This window comes from Amblyomma mixtum, chromosome 7 (assembly GCF_055824585.1).
Source record: "Amblyomma mixtum isolate Tamu chromosome 7, ASM5582458v1, whole genome shotgun sequence".
Taxonomy (NCBI): domain Eukaryota; kingdom Metazoa; phylum Arthropoda; class Arachnida; order Ixodida; family Ixodidae; genus Amblyomma; species Amblyomma mixtum.
In genome coordinates, this window is record NC_143018.1 from 84,015,165 (window position 1) to 84,036,103 (window position 20,939).

Here is a 20,939-nt window from a genome sequence, read left to right on the forward strand (position 1 = left end):
TCATCATCAGCCTGACTACACCCACTGCAGGGCAAAGGCCTCTCCTATGTCTCTCCAATTAACCCTGTCCTTTGGCAGTTGCCACCACTGTATCCCCGCAAACTTCTTAATCTCATCCGCCCACCTAACTTTCAAAAATGCACTTACTTTTGCACAGTAGCTCCCTCTAAATGGGTTCTACAGTTTTTAGATATTCATCTGTATTTTATCCTAGGCGGTCATGTTTGCTGCCACAACAAAGCGTGCTCGACAAAAGCCATCATGTCTCATGACTCGGCGCACTCTGAGTTATCAAAGAACGGTGAGGCCTCGACATGACTTCATGTTGCGCTCGACAAATCCTGCCTTCACAAGGTCCGCGAAAGCCTTGCGCTGCAAGTGCTACGTTTGGCGCAGTCTGGGTTTCCCTCGACGTTCTCAGAACTGTGGCTGAGCCGTCTTTTTAAGGGAGCTGCGAGTGCGAGCTTGTAGAGAGAGTGAAGTGAGCGATAGGAAGACCGATATCTTATCCATACGTGCAAAACGTACCGCGCAACCTAAAAAGAATAGCGCCCAAGTACAAGGTGGACGTTGTGTTCAGGACGCATTATCATCATCTTCATGGTCAGCCTGACTATGCCCACTGCAGGGCAAAGGCCTCTCCCATGTCTCTCCAATTAACCCTGTCCTTCGGCAGTTGCGGTCACCGTATCCCCGCAAACTTCTTAATCTCATCCGCCCACCTAACTTTCTGCCGTCCCCTGCTACGCTTGCCTTCTCTTGGAATCCACTCCGTTACCCTTAAGGACCAGCGGTTATCCTGCCTTCGCATTGCATGCCCTGCCCAAGCCCATTTATTCCTCTTGATTTCAACTAAGATGTCATTAACCCACGTTTGTTCCCTCACCCACTCCGCCCTCTTCCGATCTCTTAAAGTTACCGCTATCATTTTTCTTTCCATAGCTCGCAGCGTTGTCCTCAACTTAAGCTGAATCGTCTTTGTTAGCCTCCACGTTTCTGCCCCATAGGTGCGTACCGGTAAGATACAGCTGCTGTATACATTGTACGCTGTTAATTCTTTCTGCAGTGGTCAGCGGTAAAGAGAGGAAACCAGAGGGTATCGTAAAACCAGAACGCACCAAGAAGCACGCCTTTAAATATGCACCGTGCGATACATGCGTGATTTACTGTATACCCCCGAGTAGCAGCCGGGCCTACACAGGCCAAACGCCATGCTGTCTAAATGACAAGCTCAAAGAAAATACTTTGACCCTCGGGAACGGATATCGCTCAAACCTACCAGCAAACTGTCGGAAATGTAGCGAATGCGTGCCTCTCTTTCACAAACAAAGTTAATGGGCCGCAGGAAGGGAAAGCTACAAAGCAAGATTTTGTAGGGAGACGAAATTGAGCATTGTAGTGCCTATTTGCGCCTAAGTACAACGTCGGTGCGCATGTATAAAAAGAATTCGTGCTTACTAATTGAACTCATTTTGTAACCTAAAGACTTGGGCCTTCTTTTTAGCCACAGTACAACGCGCATTACGGCTTGTGTGCCCTTTCTTCATCACTTCATTGTTGCTGCTACTATGAATGATGTCGTGTCAGGTTCACGTGCCTACTATCTCTTGATAAGGACGCGCGTTGTATCTAAAACTTTTATTAAGTGTTTTGGGTGGGTGCATTCCCTATGCACTTTTTCTTCCTTAGGTTGAAATGACCGATTAAATGTCCTGTTCAAAGTTTCCGCTTGTGGTATGCACTTCTCTGTGTGTTCTTTTGTCTGCGGTAAACTTTTAGTAGTACATATAGCACTACTCTGCTTCCTATAAGCGCACTGTAAAACTTCACGACATCCATATTTATTTATTTATTTTTAGAAACGACCCTTCATTCTAGGCACGAAATTGCCGTTTACTATAAAACAGGAATTGCAAATGTAGCCGACATCATAGTACTCGTGAAAAAAATCTCTACGCTTCGAAAAAAGTTTGAAAAGTCGCGTGAACAATCATACATCGATGCGGTGCAGCGAGGGGATCACCCCGTAGAGGTCGCAGTATTTGTGAAGAAGTAAGGTAGGGACACAGATTCTCTCACTGCGCTCACCAATGCTTGGTTCTATGGCAATTACAAAAGCGGCGTCAACATCTTCACCATCATAATCAGCAGAAGTAGCAGTTCAGGATTCTCGTACTACTTTTATGAAGGAGCTAATTGGTGCAGCAGTGTGCAGCAGTAATGAAATTGCTGTGTTAACAGCCCAGCGTTGTAAAACAGCGTCCAGCTACCGATACAAATAATACCCACGTATATGACTGTAAATTGGGACTCACGAGTATCGCTGTAGTACATGCTTCCGTGTTCGCCACCTGGCGACGAAGCCGACAACCGCGATGTGGGCGCCACCACAGCCATCGCCGAAGTCGTGGCGACAGGCCTTGATGTGGGCGCCGGAGGGTTCATCCTTGGTGATGTCATTGAAAGCGGCTGTTCCTACCGAAGCCGCAAGTAATGCCATTATAGGATGGTCTTGTTGAGTGGTCCCCAAAAAGTGGTAGGGGTTTGACGTAGTTAGAGCACAAGTGCGAAAGCAGAGGACACTTACGTTTCACCTCAAGGGTTTTATGCAGAATTGCTATTTCTTAACATTCATAGATAGCGGCGAGTCCTCATACCACTAGCAGCGCCGTGTCGCATTGGTTACAAGATGCGCCACTGCACTGGCAGGTGGCTGTTTGTATCACGGCCACCGGTAGGAGTTGGCCAGTTGTCAGTTAGCAGTTGGTGGCACCACAAGATCACAGGACAGCAAGCACAAGACAAGACACGTAAATATTCATGGTCTGGATTGGTACGTCTGAAATAGTGATTTCGCACTGAAATGTACAACCCAATACAAGACCCGCTCACCTCATCAACACCTTGTTCCTGTTAGAGAATTGCGTACATTCATCACCCAATGGCCCACAGGGGTAATATTTCCCTTAAGAACTGTCAACCACCACACAAACCGTGCTAACCCAAGCCACCTGGAAACACACGACCAGATCCAATTCCAGGCATTGCGCTTGTCTCGGCTTACACCTACAACACACTAAGTGGCAAATACATTGTCACGTGATCTCTATGGAACATGGCAGAAATGCAACGTCGTTCAGTCTGGAGAGTCTGCCATGCAACAATGCTTAGAAACGACTCTACGTTACTGCGTCACGAATCGCTACGCTGTGTTACAAACGCTTTCCTGAGATAATAGGGGATATTTTTGTTCAAGAATGGAACGCGTCATATGCTAGAGGCGGATAGAGCGGAAGCCCCCACAGTTCGGCCGTAAGTTCTACGGAGGCGCGCCCTGCATTCAGGGCCGCATTCAGTAGTAAGTGCAAGAACAAGCAGTTTGCAACCGAAGCTAACAGAAAATATTGGGGCCACCCAGTCTTACTTGCCTTAGATCTCGAGCTCAAGCGGCAGCGAACAGGGACAGAAGTTCGTCTTCTTCGTCTTCTCTGGCACCTGCACTTCGCGATGCTTCAAAGGGCGCTACCGTAGCGCGAGGCAGATCTGATGCGCCATCTCAAAAAAGTACGTCGCACACAAGAGGTATGAAATTTTTCGCTACGAAGCATTTGCGAAGCAAGCACCTTTCAGAAGAATTAGGTTGTGGCTGAAGAGGATATGTCACCAATATGTGACTAGAACAAGACGACATCCACTCCTTTCGACGTCTCCTGGAGCGAAAAAGTGAACGTCTTTGTCCTAAAGCTGCTACCCCGAGACAGCCTACGGCAAACTAAGCGTTGCTGAAGAAACTGCGCACCTTCAAGAAAAATAGAGGAGTTTGCCGTACAATTCAGTATACTTGCCAGAGCGCATTGAGCGGCATTTTCTGGAGGACTGCAAGGAACATAGTCAACCTTCGTTTTGTCCTGTCGTCCCCGCATAAACCAATTTTCCTTCGACTGCTACGACGGAGCCATTTATGAGCGAACATGACTCGTGCTCTAGAAAACTAGAAATTTATGTCACCTTCCGCAAAAAAAGTTAACAATAATGTAAAACAAATGCCACACACTTTCCTCTTGTGTATATTTTGTTGCTGCCGTATTTTTGCGCAGTTCACAATAATGGGCTCGATTTCCAAACTTCTCCAAATAAGTGCTCTGGTATACGAATATTGGAGAGTGCAATTTGGCATTAAAGCGTTGTTGCTTTCCACTCCACAAGTTTCTGATGCTGTTACAATCGTAAATCTGCCATGCCATTTTCAGCAGCTAATCACTTCACACTAGTAGACATCGCTACTGCATACAGTGGCCGCAATCATGCGGTCGCTGTAACACCAGTTTTGACTTTAATTGTGGCGTCTCTTAACAGTTAGTTATATGGGGTTTTATGGCGCAAAAGCAACTGTGGCTGATGTTATATTAAGTGTATAGATGTTACATGTTTTCATCTTTATTTGTGTTCATTCTTCGTCAGGTTAAATAATCGTCAAGAAAAAGTCGTACAGAAACATACTTATCATTATTTGCAGTAATGTTCTGAAAATATACACAGTAATGCGTGAGACTACTTTGAAAACACAATCTAACAAAAATTATGTTTCTGATTAACCGTCGCTCACTCATGCTCGAGTTCTTGCCGTGTTCGAAGATACTTAAATATACTCCCCTTCGCTTTGCCTTTGCAGGACAACACAGCTAACCCTTTTATGGTACAGTTATCATCAGCCTGACTAAGCCCACTGCAGGAAGAATGCCTCTCCTATATCTAACCCCGTCCTGTGCCAGTTGCGGCCACCATATGCCCGCAAACTTCTTCATTTCATCTGCCCACCTAACATTCTGTCGCCCCCTGATACCCTTCCTTTAAATCCAGTCTGTTTCCCTCGAGGACCATCTGTTATCTTGCCTTCGAATTATATGCCCTGCCCAAGGCCGTTTCTTCTCGATTTCGAGGAGGATGTCATTAACCTGCATTTGTTCTCTGACCGACTCTTCCCGTCTTTTAACGTCGCAGCTATCACTTTAATGCAACGGCGTTAAGGCTCCCGTTGCACCGAAAATCTGGTGTAGTCAATGTTAAACGTTAAACCAATCCCATTAAGAAAAGTTTCTCGATATATTGTCCCTGCAGTGCGAACTCATTTTGGTATGTCTATGAGGTCATATTATATCTCATGTATATTCAATGAGATGCCTGATAATGTTTTCAACTTGAACACTCGCAGAGAGTTACGTGATGCTATTGCCGAGCTTGAACAGCTCTAGTGCATACGTTTTAATGCACACAAAACAAAGAATTGATTTGGTAACAGAGGTTGTTGCTGCTGCCGGACGGCGCCCTACAAGCCCAATTGAGGCTTTGGCGCGTCCGCGTTTTGTATTGTTTCTTTGGTGTGAATAAAGTTTTTATTATTATTATTATTATTGTGAGCAAAAAGTCCCCCGAGAAGAAACCTAGTTGAGCCACCTAGGTCACGTGACCATGCGGCATCATCATCATCACCACGACCACAACCTGCCCACCGGATTGTTGCCAAGCTTCCCACCGTGTCAGGTGGCATTAAAATTAATGATTGGTTTTGAGAGGTTGCGTCACAAGCCCCACTGGATGCAGCACCTGCCATCGCAGGGCAGGGACGCATCTCTTAACCGCTGCACCACAGCGCCAGGAGTGGTATATGAGGACTCCAAGGGGTCTCCCGGAATGACCAACTCCACATAATGGGTATTAACCAATTAACGCTATCGCATCATACCGTATAGCCGAAGCTCAATGTCCGCTCCAATTTTAGAAGTATGTCGTGTGGTCTCTCACGTAATGTGGCAGCTTACGACTGTATGCTAATGAGTACATGTGATTAGAGAGGCACTAATTAGGGAACCAGTGATTACGAGTGTCGCTAAATGCATGTCGGTGTGGGGTGAGTGTACTGGAATGAATGTAAGCTCGTGTCACGTGACACTGACATGTCATGTGATCTGGTAACATTAATAGAGCACGTGATCTGGTAAAATGCTAAATGAAATCAAGTGCAGTCGCTGCCGGGACCCGTTAATGCTGTTGCGTCATACCCTTAAAGGTGGATCTTAAGGGCACCCCAAATTGTCTTCTGAGGATGCTCGAAGTCATTCTTATTAAAACTTTGCAATTCCTCTCACATAAATCACTCTTCCCATATACAGTCATCCGTCTCACTGTCGCAACAACCGCTCTGTTAATAATTTTATTCTACCGGTATTCAGTCAAAACTTTCTTTGAAACGATTTCGGCATCTGCCGGTCACCGCATATCCGTTGGCCAGTCCTCCGCAGTGGGTGCGCGCTATTTATCCCTCGAGGACAACTCGATGAAGCAGCTGAGGGGAATGAAGACGAAGAAGAAGAAGGACGCTGCCTGCCTCCATGAGCTCGTCCTTGGATTCCTCCTGGTCGACGAGCGGCCTCTACTCCGACTCCTCGGACGCTCGACCTGTACCCCTTCCGACAAGGGACGGGCGGCTCTACGTCGTCATCACACGAGACAGGGACACCGCCGGGTGGGTGCATCATACGTGTTCCAGGCGCGTGCAACGTTCTTGCCTAACATCGGGTCAGAGACGCAGTGAAGTCTCCTAGAGGGCTCCCAGAGTGCTCTCTGTCTGCAACTGCGACCTCATTAAATCTGAAGCTCCTTACCCAGTACGGAAATGCGGTAGTTTGGGTCATAGTAGAAGAAATAGGCGGTGTCAGAACAGGCACTCGGCAGGGGGCACAGCTGCCTTCGCAGTTCTCGGCTGTTCGCCAAGTGCCGCCACACGACTGCGATCCGTTCTGAAGCCTTTGTTTTCTGAAGCGGCAGAGGACGTGGCGCAGAAAATGTGCATCTTTGTCGTGAAGACTTGGAAAAAATTTCTCGCCTCAACCGCTGGCTCGTTCGCGGTAAAACTGAGCAGAGAGCTTGTGTACTGTGGTAACTTTTGTCTTGTAGCAAGGTTTACAACGATACTTGCTTGATTCATCCGCGAATGATGCAACTCTGTAATCGTTTGCGCCCAGATCGACTATGTGAAAGTCGCCAGCGCCTGATTGCCGCGAAGAGCGGCAGTGGCGCCATTAAAGGACGTGAGCAGCTTGTAATGCTGACCTCGGCGCCCTTTGAGTCGTGGCGTTTTCTTATGCAAACAACAGATGACCCCACTAACGCCCTTCGGTGAAAAACCAAAGTTTGCCGCTTTCGGTTCGTCGATTTCGAGGTAGACGATTACGGGTTTGTACTATGCGTGGCTGAACCAGGTCATTTCTGTTGACAGACTTACTACGAGACAAAAGTTACTGCAATACCCAAGTTCTGGCCCCCGTTTCAGCTTAAACGAGCCAGCGGATGAGGCGAGAAAAATTTTAAAAATCTTCATGATAAAGATGCACAATACTGTGGATGTCAGCAAAGAGAGGTTGGAGCATTGGTGGAATATTAGCCTACAAGCAAAGAAAAAAACCCATGCAAATGCACAACTTAGCCTGAATTAGTTTAAATGGACCAAAATGGAATACATGTTTTCTGAAAATTCTTAGTGTTAATCACTACTCTCGGGATCTTTTGGTCATGAACTGGAAGCAGTGCCGATGAAATTGATGTTAGCGTTCTTAGAATGGACGAGAGCGGCGGAGCTAAAAACACCGAATTATTGTGTTCAACATAAAGTACACGAAAAATATACAGAAACATAGCGAATGGAGTGGGAGAGTGTCGAGGAAAAGAAGGGACTTAATGATGGTTCAAATGCGCAAACAAACAGAGCAGAGTAAGGGAAGGGACACACATAACGTACTTAATCTGTCCTGTTTGTTTGTGCCGCTGAACCGTCGTGAATTGTTACCAACTCGCCCAACCCGCAATTATTCTTAAGGAAGGAACGCGCAAGCAAGGGAGCAGTGGAATAGGATTACGTTCTTTATGTTGAGAATGGCAATTTGGGTGGGACTGTGCCGCCAAAGCAGACTGAAAAAAGATCGGTTTATTGGTTTATTGGGGCTTAACGTCCCAAAGCGACTCAGGCTATAAGGGGCGCCGTAGTGAAGGGCTGCGGAAATTTCGACCCCCTGGGGTTCCTTAACGTGCTGTGACATCGCGGAGTACACGGCTCAAAACAACAGTCGCTGAGATTCCTGGGAAAAGCTAGCCTGGTGTAGCGTTATAACACCGCAATCGATGCGAATATTGAGTTTTATCAAAACGAATTCGCGACAGCACTCACCCATTGTCCCACTCCAGCAGAATTATTAAATGAGCATGGGGAATATAGTGCACTCTTCCCATGGCGAAGCGTAGGGGCACCAAAGCAGCTGCTCAAATTCCCTGCACGAGCCTTTGCCTTAACGGCAGTAGGCTTTCAGAATGCCCTGACGTGGTCGCGCATGCGCAGGCGTCACCTGGCCTGTTACTCCTGTGCCTTGGCCTTCATGGTGGTCTTCGTGGTGGCCATGATGCTCTTCGCCGTGCAACACCGGAGGCGCGTGCTCCGCGAAGACGTGCCCCTCGTCTTTGATGCAGAAAGCGAGGAGGACGTGAAAGGCGAGGTAAGGAGCGCAAGCGATCTGGCGTAGGATTCTGGCCTGATGCTCTTCATGGACTGCCTTCCTGCCGAACCTCGGCAACGACCCGTACCACGCGACAGCCTTGACAGGACATCTTTGTCTCAGTGCCCGCTTTACGTCAATGCGTAGCTAAGAGAATTGTATTTTTCTTGGCCCACGACTGATTTGTCTCTGGGTGGTGTCTCGAACGTCAGCTGCACCCAAAGCACCAAAGACGCTAAATAGCGTCGTCTAGCATATGTTATAACTGCTCGGTCTTTTTACACGAGGTTTTTTAGGCCAGTGTGCCATTCCTTGTGATACAACACTTAATAGGGTCGACAGCTGAGCTAGATCATATAGTATTTTATTTGGCCACATTATTACAACATTTCGCCGAGGAGAACCAAGAGTAGGCAGACAGAGCATGCCTCCTGACGAAGCCTGCATCCCGGCTTACATATCTTTACAATCGAAACGGCGGCTAAAAAGGAGAACACTTATACAACTCTTCGCTAAAACACAGAACAGTTTTCAAAATGCACGCACGTACTAACGGAGCAGATTTCGATAACTCCAATGGCTACACGCGTTGTTGGGTACTCTCCCCAAGCTAAATTTTGCGATGGCAGACGATTGTGAAGGTTTGGGTGCTAGTTCGCATCCAGTTACCTTGGATAACCACGTGTGAGCGAAGACCGGGCAACATTTGGTGGCCCACCAAGTCAGCAGAGGATTGGCCGGGGACACTGGGTTCTGAACAAGAGAATGACGATTCACCAACCCTGTGAGGCACTGTTGGAAACCCGATGTCATTATCACGGCTTTCCCGACAAGTATCCACATCATCAGACAGAGGTCATGCGGAAAACAAGGCCGGAATGAAGTCGGCCTGACGTAGAACGAAACGAACTCGGGATGGCCTTGCTGACTACTTGTTCACTTATACCTAAATAGGGGTCGGCGCGCTAACACCGTTCCAAGTCAGCTTGTCTACCCACCAGAAGTGACGCATTATTTGATGCAACCGTAAATTGCATGACATGGAATGCCAACATAACTAACTGGCCCTCTTCATCTTGCGCTTTCTTAAGATTACTATTGCTTAAATAAATATTAATATACTATTGAGCGTCAGAGCTCAGATAAAGATATGCGATAGAAGTGAACGGCAGAAAGCGAGTGTAAACATTTTGTAGTGGCGCGAGTAACGCGTGCAAATTTTCCCATCAGGTTCTACTGAATGATAGCCGGGAGCCTTATGCTTTGCCTTGTCGCTCCGGGTTCACATTCTTTGGTCGTCAGAGTACTGGAACACAGTGTTTCTTTTGTTGTTTGCCCTTAATGCTAGTTCACCGGATTATAGCTCTCTGATTGTCAACGCAATGGTACCCGTTATCTGTGTTACAACGTTTACGGTAAAAATAATTCCTAGCCCTTGTGCCTTCCCTGGAGGCAAATATGTGAAAATCGCAGCTGCCCTGCAATAAACCGTCCTTCTCAAAACATTGTCTCCACTCTCAGGAGCGCATGGGTCACATAAATAGCACATTCTCGAGAGATGCCAGTTTCTCGCCTAAACAAGTCCTGATTACTCACGGTTAGTGCGTGTGGCCCTCCGTAGCTAATGAAATGGGTTACGACATGCTACTTAGAGGGCGCCTGCTGTGGAGGAAGCTGGTAATTCAGCTCATGTAGTAAATAATAACTGGTTAGCCATTCGCATACATTATTTAGGGCACCAGCTTCCGATAGGCGTCACCATCCGGCTTAAAAGCAGGAGGTGTGGAGTTATATCCCTATGGGTTTCGGCCACAGACCATGTTTTAAACCGGTACAACCTTTGCCGTGGCCTGGCGAGCGTCTTTCTAGGGACCGAAATAGTTGCAAGAAAAGCGACTTGGACTACACTTTTTGCAGGCTGAGCACGTTTACATGGCGCTCATTAAACAAGTTGTCCTTGCACTATCTAAACCAAATAATCATCACTCTTACCCAACTTACTCCGCTCATAAAATTCAGCAGTAACAAAGAACTACTGCCCGCCCACTGCTTCCTCTCCTATACAGGCTGCTCTGCGCGACGCCTCTCAGCATAGGACGCGGCGCGGGCTTCCCGTCTCGAGGAGCGGAAGCGAGCAGCCTTTGACCCGGACGTCGACGCGCAGCGTCCGCAAGGCCGTCACCGTCAAAGCGGCGACCTTGAGGCGAGCCCCGGGTGCGTATTCGCCAACTGCAGCCTGTACAGCCACAAGGCTTGAAACCACGGTGAATTTATCACGGTGACTGAAGATTGTTACAACGCCTTACCTAAAAGGGATAATAATCCTCTTAAACGGCGTTATATGGCACTGAGCATCACGATTTGCGACCTAAAAGGGAAAAAATTGAAAAAAATGAAATTGAAAAAAACAATAAAACTACAGTACAGGAAGCGGAGTCGAACGGCCGACCTTCCATACGCAACACGAGCCTCTAATCCACTGCGCCATAGCGGCGATGCCAAGCCCGTCGTTCTGAATGAATATTTATAACCAGCCTAAATGTGGCTGCTACCTGCCGGTGGGCGGCGCTGTCATCGCTGGCTGTACCGGCTGCATTTGGCGAACACGCGCCCCGGGTCCCCTGAGAAGTGGCAGGCAGAGCACGAAGGGCGTTTCATACGACGACGACGTCATTCGGATCTTGTGAGTGTCCCTTAATGTGCGGCCGTCAATACCAGGGAAAGTTATCTTTACGAGTTTTACATCCTTTGTTGTTTGAACAGCTTACATAAAATGAATTCCCGGCCTTGAAAATCCGTTGACAGTTGTGCTTTGTCTGCCTTCGTGATTTTTTCTCTCGTTTTTTTGTACCCGGCGTAGCGAACTAAGGAAGTGAAAAGTGAACAACCAACTCGGCTCATTTGCAGCTTTGTTTGCGGCTGGTTCCAAGTCCATCAAATGTCATTCTTGTCAAAGACGGCCTTTGGATGCTAGAAGTGTGTACTTATCTTATTCGTGCTCTTCTCTGTTCCTGCCACGTGTGCGCGTTTGTAGTTGATCCAAGAGGACTACCGCCACTTTGGCCACCTAGGGTGCCTCGATGGCCAGCCCCGAAAGCGGACGCGCGCGGACATCAAGGCACCGTACGGCCGTCTATTGACGTCTGCGCGCCGGGACACTCACTCGAGCTTCTGCACGCGTTGTCCATGCATGGCACTGACGTCACTCGTCCGGCACGGGGACACACTACAACTGGATGTCTCATTGTGTCGCTGCACCCCATTGTAGTCGATACACCTCGGGAGGGGGCGGGGGGCAGACTTCGTGGGAAGGACAGCGAGAATTAGCGCTGTTTTAGTGTTCCGGATCGGATTTCGTGGTTTAGTTGTCTATGAGCCTACTGAACCACTTTGTTCGCGTTAGAGCATCAACTATAATTATTATAAAGTAATAAAGATTAAGAACCCACTTCAGTCACCCAAGTATGGTTAGTGCGTTGTACGTAACAGTGCTCGAGTAATAAAAGCAAAGGTAACCAAAAAAGAAAGGAAAGTTTTTGCGGCTGCAAGTCAAAGAAATATTTTGAGACGAAAATTCGTCGGGAAGATAGGCATATTACTGTCTTAGAAACGCCTGCCGTTTGCGTACCCTATTTTACGGTCTCCTTTCTTGAGGGCAGAATTGGTCCTGTTGTGATAAAAACAAGGGATCTACCCTCTATTGGCTTCCTTCCAGCCTTTGCTCATAATAAAGGTTTTTTCTCTGTCTGTATGTGAGGCGCAGTCCATTCCACTGCCACGAAACCTTAATGCTACAAAAAGTGCTCGCTGCACGACCAAGAATTCATCCAGAGGACGAAACAATTTTTCGCAGCTATACATAGTTTTTATCATAAGTTCAACTCCGGAAGTAATTTGGGAGTTTTAGCAGTAATCAGCAGAGATATTGCATTATTAGTGCTGAGCGCTCATCACGTGGAAAAGCGCAGTGAATATGTCATTCAAGATGGGCAGATCAACCCTGCTGCAAATGAAAATGAAATCTACTTTTGAGGAAAAGAAACGCGCAGCAACTATCTCACCAATCGCTGGGCACCTCAGCCACACTTGAGAGCAGAGAGGAAGTGAAGATTCAAAGAAGAGAGAGTTATCGTAAGGAAATAAATGGTGCTAGAAGTGAAACAAGGAGAAAGAAACAAGGAAGAACTTTTCTGGGAATGGAGCGAATTGCTAGTGGGGAGAGCTGGGCTAAGCTATGGGCACCGCTATGTGTGAAGCGCATGAGGCGTCTCTAGGCTTCGGCCGGTGGGGTTTGGGCGTTCACATTATGGTCAGAAAAAGATTCTTTAAGGCCGCGCAGTGAAAACATGCATGTGTATAGTTATGTGCTTTTTACAAGAGACGGCATCCGTTCTGATTTGAATAGGAAGCATGTAAAGAGTAGCGTACTTCCATGATATCTAGTACTTGTTTCACCCGTTTCTTTATTACTATGTAGTCACCCAAAAGATGTGTGATTGGGCATGTCGTTTTGGACTAAATTCATCTTGAACTTAGCAGGACATTTAGGTTGCTCTTTTTTTCCTGGCTTCAGTTATCATAGTTCACTTCTTTTCACGACGCATGGGCAGTGCATCTTTCAGGAATGTGCATTTCTTAATCAGGTCACAGTTTGTGTCTCAACCTATTTTCCTCTGTTTTCTCACCAGGGAGAAACTTGCCAAAGAAGTGGGCATACAAACCGGCGACAACAACACGAGTCCTTCGAAATCTGCTATTGTGGCAACGAGCTCTGAACCATCTCGTATTATTATCCCGACACAACAAGAGCTTCGTGCAGGAATATATTCTACAAGCCAAGAAACAACCACTGCGAAGGCAGCAGAGACATTGCCATCCCAATCTTTGGTGGCAAAGACGTCGTCACAGTCGGCTGTGACGTCCAGCTTCCAGTCGCACTCCATGATCGGACCACCGCATATTCGCATAGTGTTGCCGATGATTACCGCTGCATTGCCTCCTGGACGGCACGAAATCCCTGCTGCCTCATCGCTCATCCCGAGGACTTCCACGCCCACAGTCACGAAGATACCTGCCAAGCCCAGCTCAGAATCATTAACAGGACGGGCAGAGGACGGCGGAAGAGATCATTCGGCTCATCTGAAGCCACTGGCTAACCATTTCTCCCTGCGGGAGAAGGTCTCGGCTGGCGGGAGGTCGCCGCCCATTGTTTCATGGTCCGAGAGCTCGGACTCTTCTGCAGGGCTCTCTTTCCTGGGAGGCGACTCTTACACCGTCGCAAACACAGAACCTTTTGTTGACGATTACCCGAAGAAGACATAGTCGAAGGAAAAGTGAAGGACAGAACACTGTGCGAGTAAGGTTGCCATCTGCTCCGAATCGCTGTTTGGTACGCATATGACTCGAACTATTTGGCAGCAATAAAAAGTGGAATGTTGTAACACGCAAGAATGAACACCCCGATTATGTATTTAGCGGCTCTTAGGGCTGATAATTTCGTGTGCTCTAGCAGTCTGAAGTGTTGATCTAGCCATTGCCGTTTACCATATATTAGGCTTAAAAATTTCCGTTCAATCTTCAAAACCTATGCGCACGTACTTTATGGAAGGCCTCTGCGACGATCTAACACCCTAATACTACAGACATGTGCTCGAAAACTGACAGAATATAGCACTAAAGAGCTCTAGTTGACGGGAATGCCAGGCAGGCAAATGCGCCGTGACTTCGATATTTGCGAAAAAAAAAAAGTGATCTTATCCTTACGTAGTAAATTGCCTGGTTATCATGTGAACACAATTCTTGCGTAGCTGACTGCCATAACAGCGTCTCGAAATTACATTGAGACCTCGTGAAGCGGAACTAGACTAAAATGAGAAGAGCATGCATCATTTCTTTGTGTAGTCAAGCAAAATATGTTTATATTATTCAGTTTTCAAACACTTCACCCCACAGGTTTACAAGTGACGTCTTGCGGCATGGCGTTTTCATGGCAATAAATTTTGGCACCGTCCGCAGATTTCCTGTATTTATCCCAAGGTTGTGATCCCGTATTTCTGTAAACTGTACTTATAGAACGAGAAATGCTGTAGCAAACAGTGCAGTTTTTTTTTTTTTGCACGACTCGAAGGAAGAAAAAGGAGGAAAACTACAAGAAAACAACATCCTCTTTGTTTGTCGTGCTCACCAATTGTGGCAGCTGCCATTAGGGCACCCTAAAAGGCTATGGACTAAACTTCGGCCAGGGTACAACGCCCCGTCCTTGTTTTAACCTAGCTAAACCGTTTCAAGTGAATTGGCCCCAGATTTCGTAGGCTTTTGACATGTTCAAAATCGCCAGATAAAAACCACGCACTGCTCTGACGTTTTTACGAAACAGTAGGATCTGCGTCTCTAATTCACGTGGAAGTAAAATCACAGGGGGCCAAGATAGAAGACAAGAGGGTAGTTTAGGCAGCGTTACCGATCTAAACAGTTTTGCAAACCGTCTTTCCTCGTTTGCAGAATCTCGCACCAGGATGTAAAAGTCCTGCCTTTTTTAGCCTTGCGCTGTTTTTTTTGTGTGTACTATTTTGTAGTTTTGCGCTGCATTTACTTTTTGTTTGCTTTGTTTTCCCTGTGAATCTCTGCGCACTTTTGCTTTGTATTGCTTTATATTGTACATTGTACTGTGCCATGCTTCTTCGAGCAAAGTCTTAAAAAATGCGTGTCGCCTTCCGTTCCGTCTGCAGACCTCCTAAATCTACTTTTTAATCTCCCTTAGAGAGACCCGGACAGGTCAGCTCCTGCTTCGTCGATGTCGAACTAGGACGCGAACTCACTTCTTTGCAGCCACTCTAAGCTGCAAAGCTCTCTCTCATCGTGTGCGCTGAGGGTTCGCAAACTGAGCCGCTAGCAGTGTCATAGTCCGTCTTGAAGTTTTTAGAGGATACGATTTCTGAAACAGTGGTATGGAGACACACTAACTTAAATCAGGCCTAACGCGGTGCAATTTCCGGCAGGCCACTGTAAGGCTAATTCCGCCTATACATCTCGCGTGAAGCCAAGATTTATTAAGACTATCAACAACTGGGCATATCACGAGCAGCGTCTCTTTCTTGGGCGATGTGACGAAGTAAAAGCAAACTCGCACGGCAGGATGAGCGCCGCATGTAGGGTCGTCGCTGATCGCTCTCTGGTGGTGAGACCTGGAAGCACTGGTGCGGTTCGCTGGGGCTCGCCGCTCGACGTTGCCGTCGTTGGCGTTCATATTGTTTCTGTCACTCTGCGTCGTGACCTGTATCCACTTTGTGCATATTGGCGATTGATATTTCTGTTTCGGCAGAGCCCGGCATTGACTGGCGCTCCGAGACAGTGTGCACACCTAAGGTATTACTGCAGTAGAAAACAAAAGACAAAGGTAAAAGAATCGCACTCCTCTTGCGAAGATGCTTCACTCTTAGACGAAGTTTCCTCTGTGACGCCTAACAGTGTGTTAGGCACGTCACTAGCGGCGGAAGTAAGCAGCGGGGGATGACTGTTTTGAGTTTGTCAGTGCAGTTTAAAGAAACCCAGGTGGTCGAAATTTCCGGAGCTTTTCACTACGGCACCGCTCATAGCTTGAGTCATTTTGGGACCAAACGCTGTTTCATGACACGAATTAACTCTGTGGTACCCACCGCCTTGCCATAACGCGCCTCGTGTAGCAGAAAGCGTTAGGATTCATTCGAGTGCCAAATAAGCAATAACACGCCATTTTTTAGAAAAGGAATTGGAAGCGAATAGTATGCCTTTTGTTACGTGCAGTTTATGAGTGCGTAAGAACTGCCCGATGGAATTTATTCCCCACTATTTTCTGCAAGATTTACTGTTTAGCTCTGTTTACTGAAACTAGATTTTAAACGGCCTCATGGTTTCCACGCGTTCGACATATCTCAGAAGCAACAGTTTGGGCAGATTGTATACGGTGGGAATTAGGTCAGTATGTACGGAGGTCTGCTGAGGTTGTTACATTAATTGATGACAACAAAAGGATGAGTGGAAAATTTGATATTTTTCGAGGCCGCACCGACATTCCCATCTTTACCTTGATTGCGAAGACAGCGGAGAGTAAAGGACAGAAAAACAGCAAAGAGAGAATAAAAACATAATTAACTTTTTGGAGACTTCCACGTACGTGATAACCTTCGTATTTTTGCCGTGACATTCTCACGGGCTTTTCCAGTTTTTTTTCTGTTAATTTTTTGTAGCATTTTTTAATCTAGGCACCTTTTAGCTGTGTCGTCAGTTGTCTCATTTCACAGACTTTTCTTTTTTTTAGTTTTAATCACTTTAGCGCGTTTTCCTTGTCAGTTTTTTAGCACTGTCGATTGTTGACTTTTCAGCGCGGGTTTTGCTACGATGTTCTTCTTATTGCTTCGCTCTTTCGTTGTCATCCTTTTAATCGTGTTGGTTGTTGGCTTCCGTCGACATCGTTCCAGATTAGTTTTATTATGCTCTGTGCCTTTTTTTTTTCGAATCTGTCCCCACTCCCTCTATTGGGCTTTTTCCGGTTGCGTTAGATAAAGAAATGACGGCGTATCTTTTGTTTTTTTCCATTTCAGAACGTTTTTCTGTCTTTATATAAAGTTCGAATTGGCTGCCTTCTGAAATAAAGTTTCTAGTTCAGCGCAGTTGTGTGTCCTCCTTGACCCCTTCTGTTGTCAGCGCTGTTCTTCTCTGTGTGAAGTTGGGCGTGCACTGCGAAAACACTGTCGCCTCCTCAACGAAGACAGCTGTTCTTAATGAACTTTTATGGGGCAAAAAAGTTTTCTTTGTTACTCACTACAATGCATCACTGGCTGTGCCGTCCACAAGCATTATATAGAAGGTTTTCTTTAATTCCTCCGAATGCAAGTTGCAAGACCCAGCCACTGGAAATGGACATCACTGGCGCGCTCAAGGCGTCCTACAGAAGACGCGTCATCCAGGGCATGCTGGTAGGAATCGATCGGCCAGTTGCTTGCGTCGCGAGTCGGATCTTTTCGTTCGCCGCAGCGGAAATAACGATCAAGGACGCGTGGGTAGTATTGAGTACGGACTACCGAACGAATTTGTTCCTAAGGAGGGGACGGAGGACACCAGGTACCGCTGGTGCAAATCTGGCTGGACCTGATTTCTCCTCAGATTACTTTGTTGGTACGAATGATTAGCCCACATCGAAAAGACACACGCCGACTGTACACTAAATGCGAGTGCTTCGTGACTGACTGGAATATCACCATCATGATCACGGTGAAAGGTGGCCAACCCCGTCTTGCCATCAAAGCTTAAATTCGGTTAGTTATATGCGACTCTGAAAGAGCTCGTCGGCAGCAGACTTGTGGCGAGGCTCACTTGAGTGCGCTGGAGAGCAAGGAATCCTCCGATTTGAAGAAGCAGATGCGCATAACGCAGTTTTTTAAATGTGCAGTGAAGAGAATTAAATCGGATCAACGTCCGGCTCCCGCCTTTTTTTTGTTTAATTCTCCCCCTACGGTGGGCGGAGTCGACCAACGCGTGGAGAGCAATAAGTCGACGTTTCTAAGAATGCTCGGAACGTGTAGATCGAGTTCCCGCGGCAAAAACACGAGTTTAGATTCCTCTTCACTGCACCTTTAATAAATAAACGCCACTTTCGTATCTCTTTGCATATGTGTCTCAAAAATTAGATGTCCACTTAGTACGAACTTCGGATACAACGAACACAGCCCCCAAATTCGTCAGCATTGTTACAAGTGAGTCCGAGTTACTTACGACTAATAGTAGCGCCTACAATTCTTACCGTTATTTCGACGCTTGGTTCGCTGGGCGCCTATTTTTTTTCATGAGCACAGTACAGAAAAAAAAGGGTCGTGCGTTTAGAACTAAACAGTCGAGATTGTAACGTCTTACAAATCTCTTAAAAAGACATTCTAAGAATTCGAATGCGGGGAGGCGTGGGTTTCAGACACTGTTTTCCGTTTTGTGCCGCCTGTTGCCGCAAGTAACTTTGAATAAGAGGGCTAAGTCGGGCTGGTTGGTTCCTGTTGAACGATACGCCCAAACAGCGCTGACAAAGCTCTAAGAATAGAGCTGACAACAGCGCTCTTGTCCCGTTTGTAACTCTGACCTCTCTGTAGCTCTGACCTCTCAAAAGGCTCATCGAGGCATCCGACATTCGGCATTCAACAGCTGGTAGATATTTACCGATGCGCTCTGAAGGGCCGGCCAAGCAAGGCAAGGCAGCTCGAAGGGGTAGCCAATCGTACAAGCCGCGCCCCTTATCGGGGCATCTTAGACATGTACATAATACTGGATTCGGAAGCTGGCAGGCACCGCTTATTCCACGTGACGATCTAATAAAAGAATTTTTCGAAGATTTTGACTGCTCGCACCAAGAATGGGACTCCGCTACCAATATATGGTGTTGAAAATTAAGATTGACAAATTTCTGAAAATTAGGCGCTGTGAGGCGCGAAATCGGCCTCTGCACGTAAGTTTTACCTTAAGAGGGGACACGAAGTGAGATGATAATTGTCCCTCTCAGGCACCTAATTAACTAAAACATACTGATAAACTTTTTAGCCACTGCCCCTAGCATGAATATTTATACTGAAAACAAAGAGACGGTCGTATTTCTTAACCACTCAGTTCGGTTGAATTCGTCTAGAGCGTGCGTGCTCAGAGATATTCGCCCCATATTGTTCAGTGATTTCGCGTAAATACACATGCATGGTGATGGTAGTCGATGCGAATCTCCTCCATTATGTGATGCATCTGTTGCGTCGGACGTCTTCTCTCTTTCGATAGCCGAAAAGTGAAAGGGAAACAGTTGTGGGCTTCGTCGGTCGCTCTACGCCGTCGAGAGACGAAACGCCGCGTCATTGCCGGTGGAGTTTTGCGCCAATCGTCACCGCATTGCAGGCGCAATAACGCGGATCGAGCTGAAAATTTTGAACAGAATATATTGCAGCGCTGCATGCTATGAGAATGGTACGAAGTGGTATTGTGTAAAAACCTCGTACGCGCCACGCTGCACTCCGAAAAATTAATGACACCAGCTATTAGAATTGAAGGTTTCAAAGAAGGCGTGCAACATGGACCATAAGCATGCCATTTTCATTCTTGTACTAACCAAGTGTATACAGTCAGAACTTGTGATACATCGAGGGACCTATAGATAGCCGCCACAAATAAGCTTTCTTCTTGGTGTAATCCGTGTCAAGTATGACGGCCTCGCAGTTTGCAATATGAACATAAACGCTTACTGCTGTCACAGAAGAAAATTCAATAATCGAATTTAGTTGATTAGGTGTCTGGCGGTGAACTCCTCACTTTGTACCCCACTTGATGCATAAATTATGTGCAGAAGTTTTGACATTAATCTTAAAGGTTAATTAAATAAAACCGTACAGCTTAATTTTGAATACCTTGTATATCCTGTACCAGCACGTATTACGAAGGAGCACACGCAGACATGCGTCGCCCTCTGAAAAAGTTGCATCAGCAGACTGCAGCAACTAAGCCCGTCGGCTAACGGTCTTCAAGCTAAAGGTTCCGATATGAAGTGCCGCGTATCTGTGTCGGTCGGTGGAGTGGTTGTATAAATTCCTACCGTTTGTGATGGGCTGCCAGGAACCACTTGTGTTCGTTCCACACAAACACACACACAAAAAGCTTCAAGGAGAGAGTGCAGGTATTCCAATCCTACTGCGGTGTACTTGCGACGCCGCAAATAACAGCGATTTCGGTTGAAGAAGAAGTACATAACGCACGAGGTGGGCGTCACGAGAGCGGAGTTTTCTGCAAGAGGAGGAAAAAGAAGGCTTGCAACCTCGCACGGTTTCCTGTACGCTGAGCGGGCGCTCATCGCTGCTACTAAGATCGACGTCGTAACAGCCGTTACAGGGCTTCAGGCACCGACAATCCACTTCCCGGTGAGTGGCACGGGCGTCATGCCTGGAAGCGGCGAGCTTGCTCCAGCCCTTTCAAACAGGGGACCTTTTCCACAGCTCCCTTCCTCCGCTTGGTGGATAGGGGACGTTAGCAAACCATGTCCGCTACAGAGACAGGACGTAAACGCAGGGTGTGGGCGCCCAGACGTCAGTCGATGGTCGGTTTCACGTACTGATAGTCATTACCAGGAAATCAGGACAGCCCGCGGCCAGTGCCGCTAAGCCTAGCGGCCAACCACGTTCTTTGGTTGGTTGGTTTATGGGGTTTAACGTCCCAAAGCGACTCAGGCTATGAGGGACGCCGCAGTGGAGGGCTCCGGAAATTTCGACCACCTGGGGTTCTTTAACGAGCACTGACATCGCACAGCACACGGGCCTCTAGAATTTCGCCTGTATCGAAATTCAGCCGCCGCGGCCGGGATTGAACCCGCGTCTTTCGGGTCAGCAGCCGAGCTCCGTAACCACT

At 47.1% G+C, this 20,939-nt stretch overlaps 1 pseudogene; it reads left to right on the forward strand.

The window, feature by feature from the left end:
• Positions 1-8,426: 8,426 nt before the first annotated feature.
• Positions 8,427-13,880, forward strand: LOC149336660 (uncharacterized; annotated as a pseudogene).
• Positions 13,881-20,939: the final 7,059 nt, after the last annotated feature.